Raw genomic sequence first — 5591 nt, forward strand, 5'->3', positions numbered from 1 at the left:
ATAAGTACATATTCAATACCACAATAGTTTTTAAGCTATTTGTCCCATGAGCTATATATTGCAAAGGCGAATGATGGAATTTTAAAGGTAGCACTCAAGCAATTTACTTTGGAATGGCGGAGAAATACCATGTAGTAGGTAGGTATGGTGGACACAAATGGCATAGTGGTTGGCTCAAGGATTTTGGATGCATGAGAAGTATTCCCTCTCGATACAAGGTTTAGGCTAGCAAGGTTATTTGAAACAAACACAAGGATGAACCGGTGCAGCAAAACTCACATAAAAGACATATTGTAAACATTATAAGACTCTACACCGTCTTCCTTGTTGTTCAAACTCAATACTAGAAATTATCTAGACCTTAGAGAGACCAAATATGCAAACCAAATTTTAGCATGCTCTATGTATTTCTTCATTAATGGGTGCAAAGTATATGATGCGAGAGCTTAAACATGAGCACAACAATTGCCAAGTATCACATTATCCAAGACATTATAGCAAATTACTACATGTAGCATTTTCCAATTCCAACCATATACCAATTTAACGAAGAAGAAACTTCGCCATGAATATTATGAGTAGAGCCTAAGGACATACTTGTCCATATGCTACAGCGGAGCGTGTCTCTCTCCCACAAAGTGAATGCTAGGATCCATTTTATTCAAACAAAACAAAAACAAAAACAAACCGACGCTCCAAGCAAAGCACATAAGATGTGATGGAATAAAAATATAGTTTCAGGGGAGGAACCTGATAATGTTGTCGATGAAGAAGGGGATGCCTTGGGCATCCCCAAGCTTAGACGCTTGAGTCTTCTTAGAATATGCAGGGGTGAACCACCGGGGCATCCCCAAGCTTAGAGCTTTCACTCTCCTTGATCATATTGCATCATACTCCTCTCTTGATCCTTGAAAACTTCCTCCACACCAAACTCGAAACAACTCATTAGAGGGTTAGTGGACAATAAAAATTAACATATTCAGAGGTGACATAATCATTCTTAACACTTCTGGACATTGCACAAAGCTACTGAAAGTCAATGGAATCGAAATATCCATCGAACATAACAAAACTGGCAATGCGAAATAAAAGGCAGAATCTGTCAAAAATAGAACAGTTCGTATTGACGAATTTTATCGAGGCACCAGACTTGCTCAAATGAAAATGCCCAAATTGAATGAAAGTTGCGTACATATCTAAGTATCACTCACGTAAATTGGCATAATTTTCTGAGTTACCTACAGAGAAAACAGCCCAGATTCGTGACAGCAAATAAATCTGTTTCTGTGCAGTAATCCAAATCTAGTATGAACTTTACTATCAACGACTTTACTTGGCACAATAAAACACTAAACTAAGATAAGGAGAGGTTGCTACAGTAGTAAACAACTTCCAAGACACAAAATAAAAACAAAGTACTGTAGTAAAAACATGGGTTGTCTCCCATAAGCGCTTTTCTTTAACGCCTTTCAGCTAGGCGCAGAAAGTGTGTATCAAGTATTATCGAGAGACGAAGTGTCAACATCATAATTTGTTCTAATAATAGAATCAAAAGGTAACTTCATTCTCTTTGTAGGGAAGTGTTCCATACCTTTCTTGAGAGGAAATTGATATTTAATATTACCTTCCTTCATATCAATGATAGCACCAACAGTTCGAAGAAAAGGTCTTCCCAATATAATGGGGCAAGATGCATTGCATTCAATATCCAAGACAACAAAATCAACGGGGACAAGGTTGTTGTTAACCATAATATGAACATTATCAACCCTCCCCAAAGGTTTCTTTTTAGCATTATCAGCAAGATTAACATCCAAATAACAATTTTTCAATGGTGGCAAGTCAAGCATATCATAGACTTTCTTAGGCATAACAGAAATACTTGCACCAAGATCACATAAAGCATTACAATCAAAATCATTGACCCTCATTTTAATGATGGGTTCCCAACCATCCTCTAGCTTTCTAGGAATAGAAGTTTCAAGTTTTAGTTTCTCTTCTCGAGCTTTTATGAGAGCATTTGTAATATGTTTTGTGAAAGCCAAGTTTACAGCGCTAGCATTGGGACTCTTAGCAAGTTTTTGTAAGAACTTTATAACTTCAGAGATGTGGCAATCATCAAAATCTAAATCATTATGAGCTACAGCAATGGGATCATCATCCCCAAGGTTGGAAAAAATTTCAGCAGTTTTATCACAGGCAGTTTCAGCAGTTTTAGCAATTTCAGGCAGTTTTGTACGCTTTGCACTAGGAGTAGAAACATTGCCAACACCAATTATTTTACCATTAATAGTAGGAGGTGCAGCAACATGTGAAGAATCAACATTACTTGTGGTGGTAATAGTCCAAACTTTAGCTACATTTTTCTCTTTAGCTAGTTTTTCATTTTCTTCTCTATCCCACCTAGCACGCAATTCAGCCATCAATCTTATATTCTCATTAATTCTAACTTGGATGGAATTTGCTGTAGTAACAATTTTATTTTCAATATCCCTATTAGGCATAACTTTCAATTTCAAAAGATCAACATCAGAGGCAAGACTATCAACCTTAGAAGCGAGAATATCAATTTTATTGAGTTTTTCCTCAACAGATTTGTTAAAGGCAGTTTGTGTACTAATAAATTCTTTAAGCATAGCTTCAAGTCCAGGGGGTGTATTCCTATTATTATTGTAAGAATTCCCATAAGAATTAGCATAACCGTTACCATTATTATAAGGATATGGCCTATAGTTATTACTAGAATTGTTCCGATAAGCATTGTTGTTGAAATTATTATTTTTAATGAAGTTTACATCAACATGTTCTTCTTGGGCAACCAATGAAGCTAACGGAACATTATTAGGATCAACATTAGTCCTATCATTCACAAGCATAGACATAATAGCATCAATCTTATCATTCAAGGAAGAGGATTCTTCAACAGAATTTACCTTCTTACCTTGTGGAGCTCTTTCCGTGTGCCATTCAGAGTAATTAATCATCATATTATCAAGGAGCTTTGTTGCTTCACCAAGAGTGATGGACATAAAGGTACCTCCAGCAGCTGAATCCAATAGGTTCCGCGAAGAAAAATTCAGTCCTGCATAAAAGGTTTGGATGATCATCCAAGTAGTCAGTCCATGGGTTGGGCAATTTTTAACCAAAGATTTCATTCTTTCCCATGCTTGTGCAACATGTTCAGTATCCAATTGTTTAAAATTCATTATGCTACTCCTCAAAGATATAATTTTAGCAGGGGGATAATATCTACCAATAAAAACATCCTTGCATTTAGTCCATGAATCAATACTATTCTTAGGCAGAGATAGCAACCACTCTTTAGCTCTTCCTCTTAATGAGAAAGGGAACAATTTTAATTTTATAATGTCACCATCTACATCTTTATATTTTTGCATTTCACACAATTCAACAAAATTATTAAGATGGGCAGCAGCATCATCAGAACTAACACCAGAAAATTGCTCTCGCATAACAAGATTCAGTAAAGCAGGTTTAATTTCAAAGAATTCTGCTGTAGTAGCAGGTGGAGCAATAGGTGTGCATAAGAAATCATTATTATTTGTGGTTGTGAAGTCACACAACTTAGTATTTTCAGGAGTACCCATTTTAGCAATAGTAAATAAAACAAACTAGATAAAGTAAATGCAAGTAACTAATTTTTTTGTGTTTTTGATATAGCAAACAAGATAGCAAATAAAGTAAAACTAGCAACTAATTTTTTTGTATTTTGATTTAGTGCAGCAAACAAAGTAGTAAATAAAACTAAGCAAGACAAAAACAAAGTAAAGAGATTGGGAAGTGGAGACTCCCCTTGCAGCGTGTCTTGATCTCCCCGGCAACGGCGCCAGAAATTCGCTTGATGCGTGTAGTTGACACGTCCATTGGGAACCCCAAGAGGAAGGTGTGATGCGCACAGCAGCAAGTTTCCCTCAGTAAGAAACCAAGGTTTAATCGAACCAGTAGGAGTCAAGAAGCATGTTGAAGGTTGATGGCGGCGGGATGTAGTGCGGCGCAACACCAGAGATTCCGGCGCCAACGTGGAACCTGCACAACACAACCAAAGTACTTTGCCCCAACGAAACAGTGAGGTTGTCAATCTCACCGGCTTGCTGTAACAAAGGATTAACCGTATTGTGTGGAAGATGATTGTTTGCAGAAAACAGTAAAACAAGTATTGCAGTAGATTGTATGCGATGTAAAGAATAGGACCGGGGTCCACAGTTCACTAGAGGTGTCTCTCCCATAAGATAAACAGCATGTTGGGTGAACAAATTACAGTTGGGCAATTGACAAATAGAGAGGGCATGACCATGCACATACATATTATGATGAGTACTGTGAGATTTAATTGGGCATTACGACAAAGTACATAGACCGCTATCCAGCATGCATCTATGCCTAAAAAGTCCACCTTCAGGTTATCATCCGAACCCCCTCCAGTATTAAGTTGCTAACAACAGACAATTGCATTAAGTATTGCGCGTAATGTAATCAGTGACTACATCCTCGAACATAGCACCAATGTTTTATCCCTAGTGGCAACAGCACATCCATAATCTTAGAGGTTTCTCTCACTCCCCCAGATTCACGGAGACATGAACCCACTATCGAGCATAAATACTCCCTCTTGGAGTTACAAGCATCTACTTGGCCAGAGCATCTACTAGTAACGGAGAGCATGCAAGATCATAAACAACACATAGACATGAATTGATAATCAACATAACATAGTATTCTCTATTCATCGGATCCCAACAAACGCAACATGTAGAATTACAGATAGATGATCTTGATCATGTTAGGCAGCTCACAAGACCCGACAATTAAGCACAATGAGGAGAAGACAACCATCTAGCTACTGCTATGGACCCATAGTCCAGGGGTGAACTACTCACACATCACTCCGGAGGCGACCATGGCGGCGTAGAGTCCTCCGGGAGATGATTCCCCTCTCCGACAGGGTGCCGGAGGCGATCTCCTGAATCCCCCGAGATGGGATTGGCGGCGGCGGCGTCTCTGGAAGGTTTTCCGTATCGTGGCTCTCGGTACTGGGGGTTTCGCGATGGAGGCTTTAAGTAGGCGGAAGGGCAGGTCAGGGGGCCACACGAGGGCCCCACACCACAGGTCGGCGCGGCCAAGGGCCAGGCCGCGCCGCCCTATGGTTTGGCCGCCTCGTGGCCCCACTTTGTCTCCTCTTCAGTCTTCTGGAAGCTTCGTGGCAAAATAGGACCCTGGGCGTTGATTTTGTCCAATTCCGAGAATATTTCGTTACTAGGATTTCTGAAACCAAAAACAGCAGAAAACAGCAACTGGCACTTCGGCATCTTGTTAATAGGTTAGTTCCAGAAAATGCACGAATATGACATAAAGTGTGCATAAAACATGTAGATATCATCAATAATGTGGCATGGAACATAAGAAATTATCGATACGTCGGAGACGTATCACCCGTCAGCACGAGACGGTCAAAGAGGAACTGCCCTCTGTGCAGCCCCACCCATCAGATTAATGGTAACGGTAAGGCCTCTGACCTGACGGCAACCCTCCCGTCCGAGGGGTTTCAAACTAGAGGGAGGAGAAAACTGAGG

The sequence above is a fragment of the Lolium perenne genome, chromosome 1, assembly GCF_019359855.2.
Source record: "Lolium perenne isolate Kyuss_39 chromosome 1, Kyuss_2.0, whole genome shotgun sequence".
NCBI lineage: Eukaryota > Viridiplantae > Streptophyta > Magnoliopsida > Poales > Poaceae > Lolium > Lolium perenne.